The sequence below is a fragment of the Capsicum annuum genome, chromosome 3, assembly GCF_002878395.1.
Source record: "Capsicum annuum cultivar UCD-10X-F1 chromosome 3, UCD10Xv1.1, whole genome shotgun sequence".
NCBI classification, from domain to species: Eukaryota; Viridiplantae; Streptophyta; class Magnoliopsida; order Solanales; family Solanaceae; genus Capsicum; species Capsicum annuum.
In genome coordinates, this window is record NC_061113.1 from 51,262,662 (window position 1) to 51,273,078 (window position 10,417).

Sequence of the window (10,417 nt, forward strand, 5' to 3'; positions counted from 1 at the left end):
TGAATGATTTGACCTTTTGGTCTTAATGGAGTTGTTTTGAACTCGAGTGTGAAAGAAATCCACAACGTGGTTGATTTTGATAGATGGGAAGCATGATGTCCCCCGATGTATATTTATATATTACTGAAATTGTTTTGTTGTGGATTGTCTTTGAAATGATCTAAGCTAATCTGGGAGAAATCTTTAGCACAAAGTGGGAGGTATAAAGCGACCTTACTTTCCTAGAACTACATGCCCCCATAGGAGTGAGCCTAAGGCTGATTTATATAGTGATCACTAGTTTGTGTGGATTTGATATCGATAGTCCTACTCTGATGGCAAGGATAGGATGGCTCTCCCCAATGTGGGTTGTACGTTGGACTTCATGTAGCGCACATGGTTTATGTCAGTTATAGAATCTCCCAATGTATGTGTGTTTCCTTGTGTCTATGGTGAATGGTGAAGTGATTTGAAAGTGGAATTGTGAAAGTTATTCTTTCAAAAGATTTAAATGATATTTACATTATGAGAATTGATATTCTTGATGAACTGAAAGTGATTGACAAATTATATGATGACTCACATGTGTTATTGTACTTATTTTATCCTCTCATGATTATGATGATTTTTTTCGGGCTATGTGAGTCTTTCATACATCCTGCATATTTCTTATAAATAGTTATGATGATGATGTTTATACAACTGGATACACCCCTATATACTCGGTTCCTTTCCATGGTACTGACCCACATCTTCGGATGTGGGCTGCACTTTCTCGAAATGTAGGTTTAGGTGCTCAGTTCTAGGTTCACAGTGGTTCTTCGGGCACGCTGTTCTACATCCTCTGTTGTGGTAAGTCCTTATATTCCAAGGACGTGATGTCTGATGTTGGTTTCACGGAATTGTTTACATTTGATAACTGAGTATGAGTCAGTTGGGGCATGTCTCAATGGCTCACTGGTTTTATTAATTTTCTTAGAGGCTTGTCAGACTAGTATAGATGTTGGGAGTTGACTAATAAGTCGTATTTTGTTATCTTTCTAAAATTCTTTTATTCTTGGATGATGATTACTCTGTTGATATTTGAGGGTTATTTATGAAAACTCCCTTGATTTGTGTTGAATTGAATGAAAATGGCTCAAAAGGTTAGCTTGGGGCTACTCGTAGCCTCAAGCACCGTGTGACGCTCCGGGACCCATTTTTCGGGGCGTTACAAACTTGGTATTAGAGCCTAAGGTTTTAAGGTGTCCTAGGGAGTCTGACAAGCCGTGTTAAGCAAAGTCTTGATCATCGATGTGTAGCGCGCCATATCTATGATCAAGTGGCTACAAGACGTTTTAGGAAAAAGTGTGATTCTTTCTTTCAAAAGTCTATCGTGCTTAGAGTGTCTCTCTCTGCTATTGATTCGTGCTCTTCTCTTTCAGAAATATGCCTCCATGTCGAGCGAGAAGAAATAATGATGGTCAACAACCTCAACCTGCTGACCCATTGAATAAAAATATGTCTTATGCTGAATTTGGGCAACCTTTCAGGCACTGGCCCAAGCTGTTACTGCAAATGTTCAGGCCAACCCGGCCCCGGCTCCACAGCAGTAGGGAGCTGATTCAGCTGCTGCTAGGATCCATGACTTTATATGGATGAATCCGCCGGAATTCTATGGGTCCAAGTCTGATGAGAATCCACGGTTGTTTTTAGAGGAGGTACGGAAGATTACTCAGGTGATGCATGTATCTGAGGAACATAGTGTGGAGTTGGCTGCGTATAGGTTGAAAGACCTTGCTTATGACTGGGTTGTTTCTTAGAGAAAAGGTAGAGGTAAGGGAGCTGTCCCTACAACTTGGCAAGAGTTCTAGGGTGTATTCTTGGATAAGTTTTTCCCTTTAGAGATGAGGGAGGCGAAGGTGAAAGAGTTTATAAACCTGCGACAGAGCTCTATGACTGTTAGGGAGTACTGTCTAAAGTTCAATCAGTTGGCCAAGTATGCTCTTGACTTAGTGGCTGATAATCGGGATAGTATGAGTAAGTTTGTGACTAGAGTGTCTAGTTATGTGGTTAAGAAGTGTAGGTCTGCTATGCTGAATAGTGAGATGAATCTTTCTAGGCTGATGACTCATGCCCAACAGATTAAGGCAAACAAGATTAAGGAGAGAGATAGAATGAGAGGGAATAAGAGAGCTAGGTTCGAGCAGCACGAACAGGGTCAGACTAGATCGTAGGAAGGGAGTCGCCCTCAGTATCAGGAGTGTTCATCTATGCCAGCACCGTCATCTGCTAGTGCTCCCGTGCCTAGAGGTAGGCAGGAACAAGGTAGCAGGTCATATGCATCTAGGTCCCAGTACAGTGCTGGCAGTAAGCCAAATCATTTCCTGTGTCGTAAGTGTGGTAGGGCTCATTCGGGTGAGTGTTGGGGTGAGAAAAGAGGTTGTTTCTGGTGTGGTGACATGGGTCACAGAGTTAGAGATTGTCCATCGGATAGACAAGGGCGTCATGACTATCACCCTCAGACCCAGACTCAGACTGTTAGTGCTCTAGTTACAGCGACTCGCCCAGCCCCTGCTTAGGGCGCGTCTTCTAGCAATACTGGCGGGCAGCGCCAGAATAAATTCTATGCTTTACCGTCCTACCAAGAACAGGAGAACTCTCCCGATGTTGTTACTGGTATGCTTCGTATATTTCAGTTTGATGTGCATGCTTTGTTGGATCCTGGATCCAGTTTCTCATATATTATACCTTTGATTGCTGTGAATTTTGAAATGAGTCCTGAGATTATTCTTGAGACTATCCTAGTTTCACCCCAGTGGGTGATTCGATTGTTGCCCAGAAAGTGTATAAAAAGTGTTCTGTTATTGTTCTTCATAGAGTTTTTTTGGCTGGTCTGATTGAGTTAGACATGGTAGATTTTGATGTGTTTCTGGGTATGGACTGGTTGTATTCTTCTTATGCCTCTATTGATTGTCGGACCCGAGTGGTCAAGTTTTAGTTTTCGGGTGCATCCGTGTTTGAGTGGTCTGGGAATTCTGTGTTACCCAAGAGTCATTTTATCTCTTACCTCAAAGCTAGAAAGCTTATTTCCAAGGGGTGTATTTATCATTTGGTTAGAGTCAAAGACACTAAGTTTGAGACTCCAACTTTCCAGTTTGTTAACGTAGTTAATGAGTTTTTTGATGTCTTTCCGGATGATCTCCAGGAATACCTCCTGATAGAGAGATAGAGTCGGGATTGATCTTCTTTCGATACTCAGACCATTTCTATTCCTCCTTACCGTATGGCCCCTGCAGAACTTAAGAAGTTGAAAGAGCAACTCAAAGATCTACTAGATAAGGGTTTCATGAGGCCCAGTGTTTCTCCTTGGGGTGCTTCTGTGTTGTTTATGAGAAAGAAATATGGCTCTTTGCGTATGTGTATTGATTACCGCTAACTGAATAAAGTCACCGTAAAAAATAAGTACCCTCTTTCGAGAATAGATGATTTGTTTGACCAATTGCAAGGTGCAAGTTATTTCTCAAAGATAGACCTTCGTTCCGGCTATCATCAACTCAAAGTTAGGGAGTGTGATATCCTAAAAATCGCTTTCTAAACTCGGTATGGACATTTTGAGTTTTTTGTTATGTCTTTTGGGTTAACTAATGCCCCAGCAGCTTTTATGGACCTCATGAATCGAGTGTTCAGACCATATCTGGATATGTTTGTCATAGTGTTCATTGATGATATACTGTTGTACTCCCGTAGTGAGGATGAATATTCTGATCATTTCTGAACTGTCTTGCAAACCCTTAGAGATCACAAGTTATTTGCTAAGTTCAGTAAGTATGAGTTTTGGCTAAGGTCAGTTGCTTTTCTGGGTCATATCATTTTTTCCGAGGGTATTAGAATTGATCCCCAAAAGACCGAAGCTGTTAGAAATTGGCCTAGACCTATTTCTACGACTGATATCCGAAGTTTCTTGGGTTTAGCTAGCTATTACCATTATTTTATTGAGGGTTTCTCCTCTATAGAGTCTCCTATGACTTGGTTAACCCAAAAGAAAGTGAAGTTCTTATGGTCCAAATCTTGTGAAAAGAGTTTTCAGGAGTTGAAGACTCAACTCACTTCAGCCCCTGTTTTGACTTTGTCTGATGGTGTTGATGGTTTTGTGGTGTACTGTGATTCTTCGAGAGTTGGGTTGGGTTGCGTATTGATGCAGAAGGGTAAGGTGATAGCTTATGCTTCTAGACAGTTGAAACCCCATGAGAAAAATTACCTTCCCATGACCTTGAGTTGGCTGGTGTTGTGTTTGCTTTGAAAATTTGGAGACACTATTTGTATGGTATCCATGTTGATGTTTTCACTGGTCATAAGAGTTTGCAGTATATGTTTACCCAAAGAGAATTGAATCTCAGGCAGAGACGATAGTTAGAATTGTTAAAGGACTATGATATAAGTGTGCTGTACCATCCAGGCAAGGCCAATGTTGTGGCAGATGCCCTAAGTAGAGTGTCCATGGGTAGTGTTTTGCATGTGGTAGAAGGTAAGAAAGAGTAGGCTCGTGATGTACATCGTTTGGCTAGATTGGGGGGTTAGGTTGTTTGACTCTGTTGAAGGTAGTATAGGGGTTCAGAGTATTTCCGAATCCTCCTTAGTTTTGGAAGTGAAGGAAAAACAATACTTAGATGCTAGTTTGGTCAGACTGAAGGAGTCAGTCAAGGACCAAAAAGTAGAGGTTTTCTCCTAAGGGGAAGATGGTGTGTTGAGATTGCAGGGTAGATTGTGTGTCCCGAATGTTGATGATCTGAGATAGAGGATTATGGCTGAAGTGCATGGGGCGCGATATTCTATTCATCCTGGTGCCACCAAGATGTACCGAGACTTGCGGGAAATCTATTGGTGGAGTGGCATGAAGAAAGATATAGCAGCGTTTGTAGCTAAGTGTGCAACATGCCAACAGGTTAAGGTTGAACACCAAAGACCTGGTGGTATGATGCAAGAGTTTAGTATTCCCACCTGGAAGTGGAAAGAGATAAATATGGACTTCGTGATTGGTTTACCTCCTTCCCGACGCCATCATGATTCCATTTGGGTTGTGGTTGTTAGGTTGACTAAGTCTGCTCATTTCTTTCCTGATCATACTTCATATACTGCTGAGGATTACGCTAGATTGTATATCCGAGAGCTAGTTAGACTGCATGGAGTTCCCTTGTTTATTATTTCGAAAAGGGGTACTTAGTTCACTTCGCAATTTTGGAAATCTTTTCAGAAGGGTCTTGGTACCCAAGTGCTTTTGAGTTCTGCTTTTCATCCGCAGACCGATGGTCAGGCTGAGCGGACCATCCAGACCTTAGAGGATATGTTGAGAGATTGTGCACTTGACTTTAAGGGAAGTTGGGATGATCACTTACCGTTGATAGAGTTTGCTTACAATAACAGTTTCCACTCTAGTATTGGAATGGCTCAGTTTGAAGCCTTATATGGGAAGAAGTGTAGATCACCCATAGGTTGGTTCGAGGTGGGTGAAGCGGCTATGAGTGGTCCTGATTCAGTATTTGAGGCTATGGAAAAAGTTAAGTTGATTAGGGAAAGGTCGAAAACTGCGCAGAGTCGTCAGAAGTCATATGCGAATGTTAGAAGGAGAGACCTTGAGTTTAAAGTTGGTGACCTAGTGTATCTGAAAATATCACCTATGAGCGGGGTGAAGAGATTCGGAAAGAAGGGGAAGCTTAGTCCCTGTTATGTTGGTCCTTACAAAATTCTTAGCTGTGTTAGTAAGGTAGCTTATGAGGTTGAGTTTCCTTCCGAGTTGTCCTCTGTTCATCCAATATTCCATGTCTCCATGCTTAGAAAGCATATTAGCAATGCTGTGGTAGTGGATTTCTCTGTGAGCGCTAACATTCAAGAAAATATTTCTTTTGATGAGATTCCTATTGAGATTCTTGATTTCAGTGTCTGAAGACTAAGGAACAAAGAAGTTCCCTTGGTCAAGGTGTTGTGGCAAAACCAATCTGTTGAGGGTGCAACTTGGGAAGCTAAGGCAGAAATGCTATCCAACTACCTGCACCTATTTTCTGTGAACTCCGATCAAGCCAAAGGTACCGTTCTTTCCTAAATCATGCACTTTTGATAAAAGTTGCAGCAGTTCAGTTGTCATTTATTATGTGTTCAGCTGTAGTTTCTTGAATTTATGCATTCTATGTTGCATTCGGAGTGAGCAACGATGTGGTGATGAGTCTAACGAATGGTTTCATCTATATGCTCTACTCCCTATCTAATCTTGGCATATCTAGCGTCATTCTAGGACGAATGCTTCCAAGGAGGGGATGATGTAATACCCCGGGAAACTTTTCATTGAAATTTTGTGCATAAACATGTTGGGTTCTATATTCTAGAATGAATTATAAATTTTCCGTGTGTAATGTCTTAGATTATGACCCACCATTGCGTAGAGTATCGAATAAGCTTTCCAACGATATGTGGATCATCCAAAACGGACACCCGAGCGACGAGTTATGAACATTTTGATCGAACCGTGAATAGTAGTGAACAGTAAAACGTGCAGGAAAAAGTACTGAAGCCTGGCGTATTTTTGTTCCAACTTTAAAGAATCATAACTCCTTGTACATAATGATCTGGGTGATCTACTATATATCAATGGAAATCTCTGCAAGTCCTCTTTCTAATGAAATTGGTTTCATCCAATTTGTCTATCGGAGCAAAAAGTTATGGTTGATCTACTTTAGCCTATCAAAAGTGATTTTTTGGGTCAACTTCAAATAATCATAACTCCTCGTACATAATGATCTAGGTGAGATACTATATATCAATAGAAATATATGAGAGTCCTCTTTCTAATGAAATTGGTTTCATCCAATTTGGATATCGGAGTAAAACGTTATGGTTGATCTACTTCAGACTATCAAAACAGTCCACCAAAGAACAGATTCAAGAATTATTTGATTTTTAGGGACGTTTTGGTCATTCACCCTCACCAAAAATCCATCCAAACCCTATATTAAAGCCTATTAGAGGCATTATATATTATATTTCATCAAATTCCCTCAAAAAGAAAACCCTAAGCTCCTACATCCAACTTTAAAAACCTCCAAAGTTCACCATTAATTCTGCAAATTTATTCAAGATTCCAAGTTCCTAGTTCAAGAACTCCAAGAACCATCATTCAAAGGCACGATTAACATCTAAAAAATGAGTATCGATCTAAAGTTCATCATTCAAGGTATGTGGGGTTTTTCAACAAGAACTCTCTTTCGTTCTTGTGCCTAAAAGTAATTTTCTTTACAAAGGCGTGATTTTTATTTGATTTTTATGAATTTGAAGCATGGACCGATATCTTATGATGATTATTATGAAATCTTGATGTTTATGATTTTGAAAGATAAATTTACATGTGTGGAGATATAAAGCATGAATCTTGAACGATATTTATCATGATTTTGATATTTGGGTCGTGAATCCCCATTGGAAATTATGTTTTTGTGAGAAAGTGTGTGTTATAAGCACGTTGATGTTGAATATTTGAGATATTTTGAATGATTTGACCTTTTGGTCTTAAAGGAGTTGTTTTGAACTCGAGTGTGAAAGAAATCCACAACTTGGTTGATTTTGATAGATGGGAAGCATGATGGCCCCCGATGTTTATTTATATATTACTGAAATTATTTTGTTGTGGATTGTCTTTGAAATGATCTGAGCTAAGTCTGGGAGAAATTTTTAGCACAAAGTGGGAGGTATAAAGCGACCTTACTTCCCTAGAACTACGTGCCCCCGTAAGAGTGAGCCTAAAGCTAATTTATATAGTGATAACTAGTTTGTGTGGATTTGATATCGATAGTCCTACTCTAATGGCAAGGATAGGAGGGTTCTCCCCAACGTGGGTTGTACGTTGGACTTCATGTAGCTCATATGGTTTATGTCGGTTATAGAATCTCCCAGTGTGTGTGTGTTTCCTTTGTCTATGGTGAATGATGAAGTGATTTGAAAGTGGAATTGTGAAAGTTATTCTTTCGAAAGATTTAAATGATATTTACATTATGAGAATTGATATTCTTGATGAACTGAAAGTGATTGACATATTATATGATGACTCACATGAGTTATTGTACTTATTTCATACTCTCATGATTATGATGATTTTCTTCGGGCTATGTAAGTCTTTCATACATCCTGCATATTTCTTATAAATATTTATGATTATGATGTTTATACAACTGGATACACCCCCATATACTCGGTTCTTTTCTATGGTACTGACCCACATCTTTGGATGTGGGCTACATTTTCTCAAAATGTAGGTTCAGGTGCTCAGTTCCAGGTTCGACAATGATTCTTCGGGCATGCTGTTCTACATCCTCTATTGTGGTGAGTCCTCATGTTCCGAGGACGTGATGTCTGATGTTGGTTTCACAGAATTGTTTACATTGGATAATTGAGTATGAGTCGGTTGGGGTATGTCTCAATGTCTCGCTGGTTTTATTGATTTTCTTAGAGGCTTGATAGACTAGTATAGATGTTGGGAGTTGACTAATAAGTCGTATTTTGTTATCTTTCTAAAATTCTTTTATTCTTAGATGATGATTACTCTGTTGATACTTGAGGGTTATTTATGGAGACCCCGTTGATTTGTGTTGAACTGAATGAAAATAGCTTATGGGGTTAGTTTGGGGCTACTCATAGCCTCAAGCATCGTGTGACGCTCCGGGACCCGTTTTTCGGGGCGTTACAGCTTTATGGTAGGATATTTAGGACAGTTATTATATTGTCAAACCAAAAAAATGTAGATCTTGCCGTTGAAAAAGAAAATTTAGATTATATATACAGGTTAGTCATCAACATCTTTTTCTTCATATTTTACTTTTCGGTAATAAGTTTATGACTTCTTCGCTTCTGTCATTTCTTTTGCCTGCAGCAGCATGACTTCTAAAGGTGGAAGTAAACTCAAGATTCTTAATAGTTATGTTACCTGCGGAGTTCCGTTTAGCATGGTTATAACACTTATTATAAACTCATATGTGCTAATTGTGCAATATTAGAACGTTCTCAATATTTTTCACAAAAACAATGTATGTTTTTTACTTGGATTATTGGGCCCCCACTGGCGCGAATTCTTCCATCTAGTACTATATATAAGTGTGAGTGAATCACACAGGAGACGTTCGTCATGTGTGCTTCCTCACAGGGCTATTCGGTTATTTCAATGCTTCACCTGAGGGACATTAGGGTAATTTCAGTGCCTTATTGTTGCTGGCTTGTTCGTATTAATACGCGTGTATCCATTGTATATCAACAGTTGTTTCTACATTCATTCTCTCGATTGTTCTTCGCCCTTAGCAAGCATATTGACATTTTCTCAAGAATTACTTTCTGGTTTCAGGTTTATATCTTCTCACTCTGTGTTTATTTATGATTTCTTTAATTTGAATTTGAGCTTATTCAGTGAAATGCTTGGTTTTTCCTGCAAATTGCGGGTGAAAAATTGGTGGGTCATTCTTTATTTTCTCGGTTTGTCTTTCAAATCATGGGGTTTATTTTACTTGTATTTGTGATTTTATTATTTGAATGTCTAAATAATTTGGGGGAAATAAATTGTGAGGTTGTCTTTTTGGATTTATTCTTTAATTCTTTGGTTTATTGATTTGACGCAACTTTTGCTCTTTATCTGTTTGTGAGAATTCTCCATTGAAGCTGCTTGTTTGGATTCCAAGTTTAGGCTGTAGTTTCCTCATTTTTCTCAGCTAATTGGAGTATTTTGATGGTCATTAACATACCCAGTTACAAATATAATTGAGTAAAGCTCTTTATGAAAAACGCCAAAAATATAGTATAGTAATTCACTCCAACTGGACAGGTTGTCGGTCAATTCCTATTGTCTTGCAGTATACCAACGCGTAAAAAGACCATCTCTGCAGCTTCTTCTTCGCATAAAAAAGGCCAAAAATCTGCAATAGAGGGAGCCTGAGCTATAAAAAAAAGACAGCGCGACCTATACAGACAACTACCACCTAAAAAAAAGAGGCTCTTCTGCTACACCAACGAATAAGACACGTACAATCCAACATCCAGAATTTTTTGACTGATTTTGTTATTCCACTACCTAATGCTCAACCTCAATTAACTGAACAGAGAGGTGTTACCATCGATGAGATATAACCTCACAATGAAACAAGTTTGCTTACTTAATGTATAAATGTATGTTGCTTTGTTGCTGGTTATGCGTAGCCTTGACGTATTGATATTAAATACGACATATTTTTGGTTGCAACAGAGAAGTCCTTCCTGATCAGCAGACACTGTTAAGGCAAAAAACATTTACCAACATGCAATCACATACAGTTAGCACTCTGATTTTCTCCCCGGAGATGCACTAATCTCTTGGATATCAATGAATTCGTGTTATGTTAACTGTAAACTTCCAAGAGAAGTGCTAACAAATTTCCGTGAAATGGGGTAGTTT

General features: G+C 39.2%; 1 pseudogene; it reads left to right on the top strand.

Moving 5' to 3' along the window:
* LOC124896653 overlaps positions 1–8,887 on the top strand; it is a 15,525-nt pseudogene extending 6,638 nt beyond the window's left edge.
* The last annotated feature ends 1,530 nt before the right edge of the window (positions 8,888–10,417 follow it).